Source organism: Zalophus californianus, chromosome 1, assembly GCF_009762305.2.
Source record: "Zalophus californianus isolate mZalCal1 chromosome 1, mZalCal1.pri.v2, whole genome shotgun sequence".
Taxonomy (NCBI): domain Eukaryota; kingdom Metazoa; phylum Chordata; class Mammalia; order Carnivora; family Otariidae; genus Zalophus; species Zalophus californianus.
Genome location: NC_045595.1, coordinates 28,540,091 through 28,558,124, shown reverse-complemented (window position 1 = coordinate 28,558,124; position 18,034 = coordinate 28,540,091). Strand labels below are relative to the sequence as shown.

Here is an 18,034-nt window from a genome sequence, read left to right as displayed (position 1 = left end):
TACAGCTCAGTAGCAAAAGGACAAATAGCCCATTAAAAAGGGGCAAAGGATCCAAAGAGCATTTACTTAAGGAAGGTATACAAAAGGAAATGAGCCCATGACAAGACTCTCAGCACCATCAGCCATCAGGGAAAGGCAAGTCAAAACCACAATGAGAAACCTCCTCAGATGCACTAGGATGACTGTAATCAAAAAGATAACAAGGATTAGTGAGGATATGCAGAAACTGGAACTCTCATACACTGTTAGTAGGAAGTAAAATGGTGCAGCTGCTTTGGAAAACAGACTTTTCTTAAAATGTTTAGCATAAATATGACTCAGCAATTCTACTCTTAGGTATCCATGTGGAAATGAAAGCATGTGTGCACACAAAACCTTGTACACAATGGTTCGCAGCAACATTGTTCATAACAGCCCCAAAGTGGAAATAACCCAAATGTCCATTTTATGATGAATGGATAAATAAAATGTGGTATATTCACACAATGGGATATTATTCAGCAATAAAAAGAAATAAAGTACTGATAACATGTTACATGGTAGACGAATCTTGAAAACAATATGCTAAATGAAGAAGCCCATTGCAAAAGACCACATTTTGTTTGATTCCATTTATACAAAATCTCTAGAATAAACAAATGCATAGAGACAGAAAAATAGCTTAGTGGTTGCTCAGGGGTCGGGGGCTGGGAGGAAATGAGTAGTAACTGTTAATGGGTAGGAGGTTTCTTTATGGGGTGATGAAATGTTCTAACACTGATAGTGGTGATGGTTGCACAACTTTGTGAATATATGTCAAACCATTGCACTGTATCCTTTAAGTGGGTTAATTGAATGGTGTGTGAATTATATCTGAGGAAAAAATCTATCATAAAGACAAACAGAAAAGAGATGCCGCAGAGCTTATTTGCTGTGGAATAAACTTGAAGTATCCCAGAATAAGTGCTTTCCTGGTCGCTACCATGTAAGTTCCTTGAGGACTTTGTTTCAGTCCCTGTTAGAAATCCCGTGTCTGGAAATAGAGGCACCCAATAAAATATTTGTTGAAGTTTGTGACTGTGCTGGTGGTCACTAGTACTACTCCACATACCCTAATTCTCTGGAAGAACGAGTAGGACTCAGAAGTTGTTATACTCATGAGTATGGTTCACTACAGTGACAGGATACAAAGTAAATGAGCACAGGGAGAAGGTGCATGGTATAAAGTATGGAGGAAATCAGGCACAAACTTCTGAGAGCCACACAGATTGTGTTTAATTTCTCCAGCAGTGAGCTGCATGGAATCAGGTACCAAGGAAGCTCATTAGAGGCTCTGCATAAAGTTTGTCCTGGGGGCTGATCTGCCTAACACCTCCCCAAATTCTAGACTCTTAGGAGATAAACGGCCATTCAGCATAAACAACATTATTTGTATAAACAAGGAATGGTGGCTACTCCCATCATTTAGAAGGGTTTTATATCAGTGCAGGGAACTATCTACCAGCCCAAATTCCCAGATGCCAGCCAAAGGCCAAACTTTACAAGCAAGCCTTTCTAAGGATAGGCTGCTCTGTTAATTCTATCCTGCACAGTGAACAGAAGGGAGCCAGGTTCTAAATTTCCATGTGATCTGTAGCAAGCCTGTACATGCAAAAAGTACTGGGAAGAAGACTCAGTGTGCCCTCAGAAGGGTGTTGCCTTGTGCGCAACTGCCAACTCAATGCATGGTCATCTCTAATGAGAAGAACAGTCTAGAGGTTGGCCTGTATGTATTTTCAACTCATTTTTGTTCCTGGATGCCCAAAACAGGTGAATTAAAGCCTGAGAGTAATGGTTCTTAAGCAGGATGATTTTGTCCCCCAGAGGATGTTGGTCATGTCTAGAGACATTTTCGGTTGTTACAGCTGGGGTGGGGGTGCTGCTAGCATCTGTGCAGTAGAAGCTAGAGATGCTGCTAAACATCTTACAATGCACAGAACAGCCCTTCACAACAAAGAATTACCTGGGCCACAATGTCAACAGTGCCAAAGTTGAAAGCCCTCACTTAGAGAAGATTTATAGTGGACAGCAGAGCCTAAGATAGTTATCCATAAATTTATAGGACGGAGTAAGACAAGGAAGGTAATCAGGCTTACTGCCTTTTCTACCCACCCCAACGCACTTTCCTTTTTCTTATTTCTTGAGATCAGTGCCCTGAAAATTATGAATTCTTTTTCTATTCTGTGTCTACTGGTAAAGGACTCTGGATGGGGGGAAAGAAGGCACTTCCTTCTCTCAGTATGGTGGCTTTGATTTTAGGGTTTCAGATCTGTTGCTGTAGATGTGTTGCCCAGTCACTAACTCTGAAGGAATGTGTGAGGATAGAAATGCCAGCCTTCATGTTTTCACGTTGAATTCCTAAAAGCTGAGAGTCATTCCTCACCACGTCATCTATGAGCCCTTCCTATTTACCTCTGCTGTTTATAGCCTCATTTCCTTCCTTGTCTTTTCATAATATCTTTCCAAGTGGAAGCTAATGTGAATTTTGGTGCTTTCCAACTCCTCACTGGTATGTCTAACACCATGAGATTGAATTAATTTGAACTATTAAGCATGAAGTACATATTACCATGGAGCTCATTCCAGATGTATTATTGTTAGCTTAATTGTTATGGCTAATCATTGATTGTGGTTTTTCTGGGTTCTGAAATAATAATAATAATAATAATAATAATACTCTTTATTATAGTGCCTTTCATTTGAGAATCTTAAAAAGCCTACATCCTGGAACCACTTATTGTAAAATTGTCATTATCTGTGTATTCTCATTTGGCAAAGTTTGAGGAGGAATATGCCAGTGTATGGTTTAAAAAGACAAGAAGAATTTATATTCATGAATCATGCTTTTTTTTTTTTTCAATTTACCAGCATGGAGAAATAGGAGGGGGAATTTAGCCCACTGGGATATTATTTCCAGAGAGCAATCCTGTGCCTTTTATAACAATTTCATGGCCTTTATGTTCACTTAGTATCACCTCTGACTTGGTAGGTTTTAATTTTAAATGTTTCTCAGATTGTTTGAGGGTTGCATTCTGCTTTGGCCATTTAGGTGTGCATATGTGTGTGTGATTGTGTGTGTGTGTATGTGTGTGTGTGTGTGTGTTTTAAGGCCTTCAAAGAGATAAAGGTTCTTTGGATCACTTACATCACATTTTGAAAAGTTCGAAATGAGTGAGAAACAGCACAATCTGTCATACTTCAATGTATATTTACATACACAGAACATCAGTCATTGGGAAGAGGAGGACAGTGAAAGTACAGTTTGGTCTCTTGATGATCCAAATACTTAAACAGTGAAGGAGATGGGGTAAGTTCAAGTGGCTCCCAGCCCACCTATTTTAGTCTGGATGAACAGTCTGGAGGTCTAAACTTTTTTATCGGTTGAAATTAATTGCTCCCATAAAACAATTGCTTCAACATAACAATTATGGCAGGTTTCTAATGGAATCCTGATGAGTTTTGTTAAATCAACACTGAACCCTAAGGACTGGAATCATCTTCGTGTGCTACCACACCTCCTCCCAGCAGTAGTTCAAGCAACTCAGTTTTCCCCAGAAGGGTTTCAGTTTGGCTTCGGTGATACGTGGAGAGTTTCCACCATCTGGCTGCTGTCAAGGGGCCCAAGAGAAGTGAATTGCCGGACTGCTGCTACACAGATTCTTTTTGTTGTCCCTTTCCACGGGAGAAGGGAGGCTATGGACTCATGCCATGAATAATGAGGACTCTTCTTGTTACTCAGCATGCATTCCTCTGAAGGCTGGGAGGCCACAGTGGGAGAAAGGGTAAAAGGTTCTCTCCCGTGGTGACACATTGGAATCCCCTTTGGAGCTTTAAACCCCTCAGGTGCCTGGGTCCCACCCTCCGAGATTCTGATCTAATTGGTTTAGGAAAGAACCTGCCCATTGAAATGTTTAATAGTTTCCCAGGTGATTCTAGTTGTTAGACACATTGTGCTCTGCTTGGTGTCTAGTTTTTAGCAGAACTACTATTCAAAATACATAACAACCGGTACAGTCCTATGTTCTTGCTCTCTACCAGGCATTGTGCTGAATGCTTTACAGGTATTAGTCTCTTTTATTGTCACAATAACCACATCGGTGAAGATTCATGAATTCATACATTCACTTATTCAACAAATACTTAACGGGGCACAGCCATGGGCCAGGCAGTGTGTTGGTTGTTGGGGAGGAGGGTCAGGGGATATTTTCAGGGTTGATGACATTTGAAGTGACATTGGAAGACTGAGGAGGAGTTAGCTGGGCCCAAGGGGAGGAAAGCACTGTAGGCAGGGAGGATGGCTTTTGCAAATGTATTGAGAAGGAGGATGGTCAGTTCAAGGAATGAAAGAAAACCAGTACTCCTGGAGCAAAGGAAGCCAACAGGAGTGCAATGCAAGATAAGACATAGAAATGGACAGATCCTCCTTGGCAGAGGTTGTAGGTTTGAGGCCAAATGGAAGTCTGATCATTTGTTTTTCCCAGAAGATTTCTGGTCACAGTAGGGACAACAGATAAGAGGAAAGCAAGAGCGGGTGCATTGTCATGAGCTGGGTGGCCTTTGCTCTAGACAGGGACAGAATGAGAATGATTTGGACTAAGGCGGTGAAGGGAGGGAGGTGAGCATACTGGAATGACACTTAGATGGTGAAATTCTTAGGGTTTGAAGATGGATTCCAAGGGCAGGAGAGGAAAATGCCTGCCATTTCCAATGTTACTACTACTTACTATTATTACTTCAAATCTTCACACGAGCCCATGAGAATTAGAGTAGTGCTTCTTGGGCTTTAATGTGTGTGGGAATCACCTGAGGATCTTGTTAAAATGCAGACTCTGATGCAGTAGGTTTGCAGTGGGACCTGCGATTGTGCTTCCTGGGCTTTAACTGCTGCCCGGGGTGGTCCACAAACCACACTTTGAGAACCAAGGGCTTAGAGGGTGGTGTAACTTACTCAGTTCGAGGTGGAGTGGAGCCTGTGCTTTTAACCATGTCTGTCTGCCTCCAACGCCCAGGATCTTACTCACAAACTCTATGGCTTCTGAAAGATGGATGTGTTGGTGTAAAAAGTCAGTTGGAGACAACTTGGGAAGGTTGTATAGCAGACTAAGACATGTGGATTTTTATCTGGAGACAATCAGCAGCCATTGAAAATGTGTAAGCAGAGAAGGGTCCAATCAGAAAGCTTATATTACAGTTTGTGGATGTATTTCCTTGAGTATTTTGTTAGTTCTTTTTGGTATAGAATAGATCTCTTAGGTCAAATTGAAGTGCAGTTAGAAAAAAAAAAAACTAGGGGTCTGAACTTCGTAAGTAATAGGGGTGGTTTATTAGAGCATCTACTCTGTAATGAGGGTAATAATTGGCTCTTACTTAATGTTTCCTGCCCAATCATCCCAAGGCACTTCACTAATAAGTGGCATCTTTCTTCAGAGCTGAAGAAGCCGATGGAGAGAGGCTGAGGGACCTGGTGTAGCGGGGCTGTCTGTTGGGCATGGTCACTATTTCTGTGACATCTAGAGTTTCCTACCACAGTTTAGGTGCATACCTGAACATTCGTTTGTCTTAACTGCTTGATCTGTCTGTATCAGTACCTCCTGAATGTGTCCCAGACACTGCTAGCCTAGTTAGAAGCTAAATGAAAAGAAAAAGAAATGTCAAACCTCTGGAAAATGCCACATGTGTTATCTCCTTCTTGCAAAGGTATAATTCACATCCACCCAGAAGGGCTCTGAGAAGTCCCACAGTAAAAGAAGTGTTTAACTCGTATAACTCAGTGGTTTCCCAAACTAATTTGACCTGAGACTTGCCCTCAATTCTTTCCTCCCTCCTAATTCTTGACATTCCATTAAACAGTTGTTCTTTCTGGTGGAGTTTATGAGATGCTGGTTTGTACTTACAGATAACTATGGTCTTTGACACATTGATATCACTTACCTGGGCCTGTGTACTTTTCTTGAGTGGCTGGAAGATTTGGTGTTTTGGCAGCTAGGACAGCAGAGTAGCCTGGTTTTTATTTGCTTTTACTGAAGTCCAGTGCCCTTACAATGGTTAAAATTACTTCAGGAGTTAGTTGGAAGGAAAAATCACTGACTTATCTGCATGCTTCCCTGTTATCTGGAAGAGGTGAGTTGTGCTTTTGTTTCTGTGTGTTTGGTTCTATTTTGGCAGCCATAGGCTCTTCCTTCCCACTCTGTTTCGTGTAAAAGATCCCAGAAATAGGAACATTGCCAGCTATTTACATTGAGTCATTTTTTAATGTTAATTACATAACATTGAGTCATTTTTTAATGTTAATTACATAACATGAAACTTAAATGGTTTTTAAAAATCTGAGTTAATTTGGTAATTTGAAAGTAAATTAAGTTTGTCTTTTGCCTGAAGGATCTGAGGGTCTTGAATAAGATGAAAAACAAAAACCCTTTAAAAAAATAGACTATGTATAATTAGTATTCATATGAAACCTGAAAATTCTGGCTAAATAAATTTCAAGATGTTGGTGGAATAACATGCAAGGTAAGATCTAATATCCTACTAAGAATGAAAACAAATGTAATAATAGAGTAGGATACAAAGTTGTATTTAAAAAAATTATTGGGTATTTTAGAAGATGAATTTAGGTACTGAATAGCCTGTCTAAACGATAGCAGAGTTTCCTCAGCCAGTATGTCTGTCGTCTTCAACTTTCACAGGATTGGTTTCTTAATTAGCAATAATCGCTCCTTGGATAAACCTCATTGGCTACGATACTGCCATGCGCAAAGCTAGGATTGGTTTCTTATAGACGGCGTTAGCAACCTTAGTCTAGAAAATGTCTTTGCATTTTGCTGGGCATCAGAACTGGCTGTGAAGCTCCTTGGAAATACATCTACCTAAGAGATTCTGATTAGGCAGGTCTAACATGGAATACAGAAATCTGTATTTTCAACCCCAAGACATTTAATTCTGAGGCACAATAAAGTTAGAACTGCTCTAGAATACTCTTTCAAGTTCTGTTATATGCAAGCTTCACGCAATCCGTTAAAAATGCAGTTCCAAACCACAACCTCCAACAATTGTATACCTTTGTGAAAGATGTGCAGAACTTAACCTACACTGCTATTCCAGTTGCCCTGCCTCATCCTCACATATGCTCCTCTAGCGAGCCCATGGTGGGTTTCAGGAATGAGTATTTTTAACAAGCACTCTACATGATTCTGATGCAAGTGATTCAAGAATCATTATTTTGAGAATCACTGCTCTAGAAACGTGATTGAAAATAGGTTCCGTAGATGATCTGTTAAATGAGGTGCATTCCATGTGCTGCTGCTGGATCTGGAGCCAAGAGAAGCACAGGGTCTTTGCCTATGAGTAGGTTGAATAGGTTCTCCTCAGCTTTGACTCCATGGAGGTGGCATTGCGGCTGCACACATGAATTTGATCTTGAGAGGGGACTGAGTGGTTTTCAGTACTAAGGACAGAGTAGTGAACATTGCAGGAAAATGCAGATCTACCACCTGACACTCATGAATTAGTTAACATTCCCAGGCGATGAGCTGTAAAATGGTGCTGAGAACTTTCCTCTTTGTCTCCAACTAATTGTCTTTTGTCAGACCCAGATTTTGAGTCTAGAATAGCAATTCTCCAAGTATGCTTCATGGATGCCTATGGGGTCCTGAAACTTCATTAGGGTGTCTGCAAGGTAATAACTATATTATCATAAAATTAAGTGGTTATTTGTCTTTCTGTGTTGACATTTGTATTGATAGTACAAAAGCAATGGCAGATAAAACTGCTTGAATCTAGCACTGCAGCACTGTACCATTGGTCTTTTATTCTTTACCAACATAACTTATGGTTAAAAAGTTCACTTAAGAATAAACTTGATGAAACAGTAAAAATTATTAATTTACTTAAGTTTTGACTCTCAAGTGCACCTTTTTTAAATTAGCGAAATAGGAAATATGAATAAAGAAGTGCCATTGCTTGCTGAAGTGTCACAGTTGTTTGAGAAAAAGCACTTGTGTCACTGTTTCACTTGTAAGTGGAACCAACTGCTTTTATATGGAACACTATTTTTTACTTGAAAGAACAAATGACAGGTGAAATATAGGTATTCAGACCTCGATATTTGATAGGCATTTTCTCAAAAATGCAGATACTGAGCCTGTCACTTTAAGTAAACCATTGGACAGTATTTGTTGCCAATGATAAAACTCACGATTTCAAGCAAAAATTAGAATTTTGGAAAACTTGTATCTGCCACCATGAGCTTGACAGCTTTCCAATACTTAAAAGACTTTTCTGATGAGATCGATGGTGATATTAACAGATATGATTCTTTTTTTAATATCATATAATGAAATGTGTCAGCATTTGGAAGATCTGCATAATTCAGTGAGCGAATATTTTCCACCAGAGCAATGCATGTGTCTAGGAAATTTTGTATGGGGAAAGGGTCCATTTCAAGTACAACACAGACCATAGATTTTTCACATAATAGAACACTAAAAGTTTATTGATACAGTTTTAGATCCCACTTTACAACTATTAAAGAAACAACCATTTATCAAGTTTTTAAAAATGTTTAGCAGCACCAAAGGCAATTGTACTTTGTTTCTCAGTCAGACCAGAAATGGAAATGGCTTTCCCCCACAAAGTTTAACAATATTAACAGCCCAACCTCAAATTGTATATAAATTTTTTGAATGAAAATCCTGACATTATTTGATTAATCCTTTTTAACCTCTCAGATTTTTTTTTCACTAGTACTTACAATAGATGTTCATTACATTGTGTAATCCACAAGCTTAAAACAGGTAATGGAAAAGAAAAATAATTAACTTGTCTGTTTTGCAAATAGAGTTGAAAAATAAATAGTGGTGGAAGCTATATGATGTTTGGAGAAACACTGTGAACATATTTTCCAAGACGTACTTTCAATTATTTGCTGTTAGGCATTCTGTTATAAATATTTCAAACATCTTTATTTCCGTGACATCAATTAGCATCTATATTTATATTGTCCTCCTTTAAGGAGATTTAGTCTACTAAATCAAGAAATGATTTGGCCACTCCCAACTCTATACCAATCCATAACTACAAGAGACCCACAAGATAAGCTTAGAATTTCCTTTCTTTCTATTACTTTATTCTCAGACATTTTAAATGTTAATTGTCCCAAAACTGCTCCCCAAATCATTTATCAAACAAGGTTAAGTTGATTAAATCTGCTGCAGTAAGGGGGAACACCTTTACTCAGTAATGTCTCAGGAACCTCAGGTCAGGAGCAGATGTTTCTAAGATTTTTGGATCTGAACTCACTTGGTTTAAGGTAGATCTTTCAGTGTGGTGCTCTGACTGGGATTTGGCTAAATTCATGATACAATATTTTGGGGTTGGTGGACACAGTGAAGTGAGGGTCTTGAAATGAGCCTTGATACCTAAACAGTTGTTTGTTCTGTAAGCTATTTGAGCCAGTGGGCTGTCTATTGTCCTATGCATGGGCTGTTTACCCAGATAAGGAAAGTATTTGCTTTGATAAATTGTTTTTCAGGAATTTCCGGAAGAACACAGTGAACTTATTTATTGGTTCCATCCTTTTCTTCCTGGGCAATAACTTTTTGGAACATATATTAAAGTCATGTTGGCATGGGAGGCCTCAGTTGTCATAAATACAATGGGCAAATTCCTAGAGATTTTTTGGAAGGAATGGTGGGGAATGGTGGCAAACTTCTCTTAGTTCTTAGAAACCTAGAAATACAAAGCAAAATTGTAATTGCTTATTCTTGGGCCAACTTCATTTGTCATATTTCTCATTTCATACCCCAAACTTGACAGATATTACAAGGTTCAGAATACCAAAAGCTACCCAAACACATGAAAATAACTCAGGATATCCCATCTTCCCTGGAATGCCATTGTCTCCCCTATTTTTAGCAAAACTCTACCAACCCTTCAAATCATTTACTCTCAGCCCCTAAAATCCAGATTTTGATTATCTTCTCCTCAGTAGCTCTATAATGCCCTTGCCTCTTTGTCACTGAATCTTTATACTTCATTATCATTGTTGCTATCTCTTTCCAAGTAGATTTTGAACTCCTCAAGGCAGAATTGTGTTCTTTTTATCATTAAACCCCTAGAATCTAACACAATTGTAAATTCTCAATAAATGCTTATTCAGTACATGAATGAATGAAGTCCACAGATAGATGAATGGGTAGATGAGTGGATGGATGGACAGATGGTTGGATGGATTTATGTAGAATTTATGTAGGATATTTTTTTTTAAGTTTTGTTTTGGAGGAGTGGAGGAAGGATGTGGTTTCTGGAATTCTATGGCTGATTGTACATGTAGATCCATTTCTTAACCTCCTTTTCAATCAACCAATATTTATTAACTACATTTTATAGGCCAAGGATTGTGCTAGCTGCTAGCTTTAAAAAGGTAGGCAAGGTCAGTGGATATCTGCCATATTGGAGAAAACACTTTCTCACTGTAGTCATTTGCCCAACATAATTACTACCAGAACTGTCCGCACTATCACAACCACCACTACCACAAACACCACCGTTACAACCATCATCATCATTATTATCACAACGACAAAGTCTACCACCACCACAACTACAGTTAGCATCGACACCAGTAGTCAGGGAACTGAGGACAATCTCGTAAGATTTCTGCGACCCAGGAAATATTGCCTAAAGCAGGGTTTCTTAAACTTCAGCATGCACACAAATATGATGCATTTGTCTGTGTTAAGCCCTGAGAGTCTTCATTTTCAGCCAACAGTGATATGATGCTGATGTTACTGATCCAGGAGGCACACTTCAAGCAGGAAGGATTGAGAATATAGTCCAGAGCCTCAGAGCTCTCCATTTCAGGGGATACCATGCTAAAGCTGACTAAAACCTTTAAGAGATTATGATCATGAATAGGGACAGAATGGGGGAGGGAAGTACTTGGGAATTTGAAATGAAATTCAGACTCCTGAGAAAGAGAAGGAGATTTCTCTTATTGTAAAGCTGTATTGCCCAACATCTAGTATGAGATCATCAGGCCGTGTAACATGACCTATTCACAGTTTCCAGGAATTAGGACACGGACATCTTGGGGAGGAACATTATTCAGCCTATCACAATTTACCCTGTGGTTTCCAAGGTGCCCACATCCCTCAAGTGTCAACCCATTACACAATTAATATAATGACACTATATTGGGATAAAATGTCCTTCATTTTATAATGATTTATTTATTTATGTGAAAGAGAGAGAACAAGAGTAGGAGGGTCAGAGGGAGAGAAAATCTCAAGCAGACTCTGTGCTGAGCATAGGGCCTGATGCGGGGCTTGATCTCACGACTCTGAGATCATGACCTGAGCTGAAACTAAAAGTCAGATGCTTAGCTGACTGAGCCACCCAGGTGCCCCCAATACTCCCTTAATTTTAATTGACATTTATTTTAAGGTGATTGCTTTTCTCTCTAGCAAACAAAAATCAGACTGTTGAAAGATGGAAGATGAGATAGGATGGAAGAGGAGAATAAATTTTTATTTTGGATTTTGAGTTTAGGCTTTTCCAAAGATCATGGACTAGAACCATCTCCAGTTTTCTCCACAATGTTGAGATATTTTATTATAGATGTTTCCCTCTTAAATCCAAGATTATGTGACATCCTGGCAGGTCCTGAGCTTGTGAACTCTTACAGAGGAATCGATATGTGTCCTTTTAAACCTATAGGAGCCATATCAGTTAAAAAACCTGGAATCACCAAACCATCCGAGTAAACCTTTCAAATTCAAAGACAAGACACTGTTCCTCCAATGTTTAGTCGATTATAATTCCAGCTACTATTAACTTTAGGTTACACTTTGTGTTTCAGCAGCTTATTTTATGTGTTGCTTGTATTTCCTTCTTTTAAAAATCTCCCTTTGTCCTCCAATTCCACTTATATTGTCTTTTAGTTCTAATGCTCCATGGCTTTGTTCTCTTATTCATTTACTGGGTTGTCATATGAATTTTTGTTACTAAAAAAGCCTACAAGTATACTTGGATCTGAGCTAATGGCTTTTCTAGTTTAGCTATATAGAAAAATATTAGAAAAGGCAAAAATAATGTTGAGTAGAATAACTTTTCCTTAAAAAAAATATTGGCAGACGGGAAGGTGTTTTTTTCCCCCCCACATGCTTAATGTTTCTTTCAGGTTTATTGAGAGAATTGACATACATGACTGTGTATGTTTAAGGCATATGCATGATGATTTGATTTACATATATTGTGAAATGATTACCACAACAGGTTCAGCTAGCATGCATTTTCTCTTTGTGATAAGAATTCTTAGGATTGCGTAGAGCACTGGGTGTTATGCACAAACAATGAATCATGGAACACTACATCAAAAACAAATGATGTAATGTATGGTGATTAACATAACAATAAAAAATTAAAGAAAAAAAGAATTCTTAGGATTTACTTTCTTAACAACCTTCCTATGGATCATACAGCAGTGTTATAGTCATCACATTGTACATTATATCCCTAGTATTTATTTACCTTATAACTGGTATTTTGTACCCTTTTGACTATTTTCCTTCAATCCCCCCCTTTCCCAACCCCTGCCTCTGTTAACCACAGTTTGATCTCTTTTTTTATGAGATTTTTTTTTTTTTTTTTTAGATTCCACATATAAGTGAGATCATACAGTATTTGTCCTTCTCTGTCTGATGTATTTCACTTAGCATAATACCTTCAGAGTCCATCTAGTTCTCACAAATAATACGATTTCCTCATTTGTTATGGCCAAATAATATTCCATTGTGTGTGTGTGTGTGTGTGTGTGTGTGTGTGTGTGTGTTTGTATCTCACAACTTCCTTATCTATTCATCCACTGGTGGACACCTAGGTTGTTTCCATGTCTTGGCTGTTCTAAATAATGCTGCTGTGAACATGAGGGTACAGATATCTTTTTGAGTTAGTGTTTTTGATGCCTTTGGATATATTCCCAGAAGTATAATTGCTGGACTATATGATAGTTCTTTTTTTAATTTTTTGAGGATCCTCTATACTTTGTTTTGTAGTAACTGTACCAATTTACAATCCCACCAACACTGCACAAGGGGTCCCTTTTGTCCATATCCACACCAGCATTTATCTCTTGTCTTTTTGATGATGGCCATTTTAACAGGTGTGAGGTGATATCTCACTGTAGTTTTAATTTGCATTTTCCCAATGACTAGTGATGTTGAGCATCTTTTCATGGGCTTGTTGGCTTTTTGTATATCTTCTTTGGAGAAATGTCTCTTCAGGTTCTTTGTCTATTTTTTTATTTGTTCTTTTTCTTTTATTGTTTTCATTTGTTTGTTTTTGGGGGTTTTGGGTTTTTTTTTTGCTATTGGGTTCTATGAGTTCATTATATGTTTGGATATTAATCCCTTATCAAATATATGGTTTACATATATTTTTTCCCATTCTGTAGGTTGTCTTTTCATTTTATTGATGGTTTCTTTTGCTGGGCAGAAGCTTTTTAGTTTAATGTAAACTAAATGGGTCCAATTCTGTTCTTTTACATGTGAATATCCAATTATCCCAGTACCTTTCATTGAAGAGACTATCTCTTCTTCATTGAATATGGTTGGCTCTCCTGTCAAATAAGAGTTGACTTTATATGGTTAGGTTTATTTCTGGGCTCTTGATTCTGTTTCATTGGTCTTTTTCTTTTTATGCCGGTACCATATTGCTTTGATGACTATAGCTTTATAGTATAGCTTGAAATCAGGAAATGTAATACCTCCTACTTTGTTCTTCTTTCTCAGGATTTTGGCTCTTTGGGGTCTTTTGTGGTTCCATATAAATTTTAGGAGAGTTTTTCCGCTTCTGTAAAAAAAAAAAAACAAAAACAGCCATTGAAATCTTGATAGGAATTGCATTGAATCTATGGATGGCTTTTTGTAGTATTGACATTTTAACAATATTAATATTTTCAATCCATGAACATGGGATACTTTTCCATTTATTTGTGTCTTCTTTGATTCTTTCATTAATGTCTTATCATTTCTGGAATAGAGATCTTTCACCTCTTTAGTTAAATTTATTTCTAAGTATTTTATTGTTCTTGATACTATTGTAAAAGAGATTGATTTATTTTTTCAGAAATTTTATTAGTATATAGAAATGCTACTGATTTTTGTATGTTAATTTTGTATCCTGCAACTTTACTTAATTCATTGATTAGATCTAATAGCTTTTTGGTTGAATATTCAGGATTTTTTTCTATATCAAATCATGTTATCTGCAAATAGAGACAATTTTACTTCTTCCTTTCCAACTCTGATACTTTTTTTCCTTGCCTGATTCTCTAGCTGGGACTTTGAGATCCCTGTTGAATAGGAGTGATGAGAATGGGCACACTTGTTTTGTTCCTGATCTGAGAAGAAAAAGTTTCATTCTTTCACATTGAATATGATGTTATCTGTGGGCCTGTCATATATGGTCTTTATTATGTTATGATATGTTCCTTTGGTGCTTAATTGTTAAGAGTTTTTATCATGAATGAATTTTGAATTTTATTAAATGCTTTTTCTGCATCTATTGAGATAATCATATGTTCTTTTTTTTTAAATTCTATTAATGTGATGTATCACACTGACAGATTAATATACGTTGAACCATCCTTGCATCCCATGGATAAATCCCCCTTGATCATGGTGAATGATCCTTTTAATGTGCTATTGAATTCAGTTTTCTAGGATTTTATTAAGTATTTTTACATCTATATTCATGAGGGATAATGGCCTATAGTTATCTTTTCTAGTAATGTCCTTTTCTGGTTTTGGAATCAGGATAATTGCTGGCCACATAAAATGAATTTGAGAGTATTTTCTCCTCTTTGATTTTTTTGGAAAAGTTTGTATAGGATTGGTGTTAATTCTTTAAATGTTTGGTAAAATTCACCAATGAAGCCATCTGGTCATGGGCTTTTCTATGTTGGGATATTTTTGATTATTGATTCAGTCTCCTTACTTGTAATTGGGTGGGAGTACTAGACGGTTGGGATTGGTTACTATATTCAGTAGTAGATGTGGCTGGGAGTTAGTTTCCTTGCCCTGACAAGGCAGCAGGCCATGTCCCAGGGCTTGTACATCTCATTGTTTGGAGGCCCCAGTCAGACTTGAGTGTATATTGAATTTCCTGGTCGAGGGAGGCCACCAGTTTTGCTCTGCAGATGGTGGAAACCATGGACTGTGCTCTCTGTTCAAGTGCCATGGTAGATAGTGCTGTTGAATGATCTATACAGCTTCCTGTATGCTCTGGTTACATTCCCTGATTGGACAGGCTGAAGATTGTGGTGTAGGGCTATGAATTAGATTCCCTGCACAGGCATAGTGGGAGAAGCAACTCTAAAACTAGTAAAGTTCTTTGTTGTCTTAAACCAACCTGTATCCCCAGTTTTCTGGCCAAACAGGACCACTGGCTTTGTATTACTAACTATTGGCTCTGTCTACTCTTCTCTTGGATGGAGTGCTACTGACCTGCACAGCTTTCGTGTACTTTCACCAGCCCTTCTGGTCAGTGAGGCTGGAAGACACTCTCCACCGTGGGTAGGGTTATGTCTCATCTCCTTTGCCTGGGTGGATGGGTGGGTGGGGGAGCACTGTAAACTACTTTCAGTTTTCCAAACAGGCTCTCCAGTTTGGAGGAGCTGGGAGCTACCCTCAGCCTTGTCTACAATTTAATCCCCCTGTCTGTGCACAGCATGGGAAACCTCCACGCCTGATAGAGACTTTATTCTGGAGGTGATCTCTGTTTGCCCACCTCTGGGCTCTAGCACTGCTAGACCACAGAGCTTCCAGGAGTTGTCACCAGCCCTCTGGTCAGAGGGGGCCAAAAAGCACTCTCAGAGGGGGGTGGAGCTGTGACTCAGCACCATGCTTGGGCGTGTACAAGCTGGGCTCCAGGGCTGGCAAAACTTGTTTGAGGCTCCAAACCAGGCAGATCTGTTCCCTGCTGAGTTCCCTGGTCAGAAGGCACCCCAGCTGGGTTATGCAGATGAGGAAGGGCGCTGATTGGGATTACTGCTTGGACACTGCAGCCATGAACTCTGCCAACATCCTTGTCCTGGTTGTTGCAAGCCCCTCCCCCTTCTTCTTCAAAGTCAGATTCCCAGTGGCTGGGCCCTGCAGATTCCCCTGCAATTCTCACAGTGTGAAATCAGAGTAAGGGCTTCCCACAAAGTACCCACAATGCTGGGGAAGGCTGGTTGTCACCCCTGTATTCTCTTTTCCCTCTGGAGGAACTGGAGGCTCAGGGGAGACCTCTCTAACCTGGTGCTGGCCTGAGGGAGGGGCAGTACAATTAACAGGTAGCTCCTATTTTTACCCTTCTGATGCCCTCTGTCTTTGTCTTCGCGGTGCAGGGTGTGCTTCTGCCTCACCCCTGTGTCCTAAGATTCTTTCAGTGGTATCTTATTCTTGAATAGATGCTAGTTGTTTTTCTTAGGAGGGGAAGCGAAGTTAGGAATAGCCTAGTTTGCCGTCTTGGTGAAGTCACTCCCCTTTGTCAAGTTTTGATGCAGTATCCAAGAAAAATACCCACAGTGCTTGAAAAGGTGATTAAAATACTCTTGAATTTTGACATACTTCAACCAAATTGTATATCACATTGATGATGGAGCAGAAGGCAAGATGAGGACAAAGCACAAGCTGACACCCAGCAAACTCTCCCCACCCCCCCAACCCCCCCCCGCCCCCCCCCCCCCCCCGCCCCCACTCCTGGGTTGGACATGTGTGACATTCCTCCCATCTGTTTTAATGTTAATGCCTTACTACAGGGAAAAACAACCTTGACTTGGCAATGGCAAGGCCTCCAGTATCTTGTAGGTCCTCTTTAGCATATGAAAGTTCTTTTGAAAACCTCCCTTTTCCTTACCTCCCCCAACTCCCCAAGTATATAATCAGCCACCCCTCACAACCCCAGGGCAGCAGTTCTTTCTGCCCACAGGTCCTGTCCCCGGGCTTTCATAAAACCACCATTTTGCACCAAAGACGTCTCAAGAATTCTTTCTTGGTCGTCGGCTCTGGACCTCACCCCACCAAATATCATCTGCATTCAAAAACTACATCATTTGGTGCTGGAATGTGGGGCTGAGTCTTTACATCTGGACTCGGAGCTTCAGTGAAAAGTTGGTGAGTACTTTCTCTCCTCTTCCTTTACTTTCATTCCAGGGGCTCTTAAAGGAGTACAGTCTTAATGGAACACTTTCATGCCAATTGCTCAGGCTGCAATCCTCTAGCCGGTGGCTACTCTACGGGGAGGAGAAAGCCTGCCTTTTGGCTGGAAGTTAGTACCCTGGCCGGAATGGTAATAATACCCAGAAACTTGATGCCCTCTCTTTATTCCTGTCCTTATACAAAGTTGTCTGTCTTGGGCACGGGACAGCCACCTAAGTCACCAGGATGGCTGCCAATCTTAAGACTCCGGTGTGAGTTTTCCTCCTGATTGATCTAATGTGATCCTCTTCGCATCCCTGGTCTAGCTGCTTCTGGCTGTGAGACCTCCACAGGGAGCAGGCCGAAACCAGTACCCAATTGAACCAAAACCTAAACAGGGACCCTTTCCTAGGAAAGTTGGCTGTAAAGACTACTTGTGTTGGAATGTCACTTACACCATGATGGATTTATATCTTTACTATTTTCTCTCAGTGTCCTCTACAATTTAAGCTACAAAATTGGGTAATTTTCCCTTGTAATCTAGTGTTCTCCATGGGTTAAAAATGGTGGGTTCAAGGCAAGGTAAAATAAGGCATGACTTTCTATGGCATGACCTTCAAGGCAAGGTAAAATAAGGCGTGACCTTCACTGCACGACCTCTAGGCATGGTATTTCGGTCCATACCCCAGGCACCCATCTGTAGCCTAGGATGTGAGGGCGAAGTGGGGAGAGGGCAGGCCTTTAACAGCAGCGGTGATCATAGCGATTTTGTTTGGGGGACACCTCAGGTCCCTTTGACACCAGGAACCTCTGACATATCCTGCACATGGGATGCC

General features: G+C 39.6%; 1 protein-coding gene and 1 pseudogene across 10 annotated transcripts in view; one reads left to right on the top strand and one right to left on the bottom strand.

The window, feature by feature from the left end:
* Positions 1–18,034, top strand: part of FHIT (fragile histidine triad diadenosine triphosphatase) — a 1,457,066-nt gene that overhangs the window by 491,746 nt on the left and 947,286 nt on the right. The gene's annotated exons all lie outside the window — the stretch shown is intronic.
* On the bottom strand, positions 6,582–6,778 carry LOC113918992 (annotated as a pseudogene).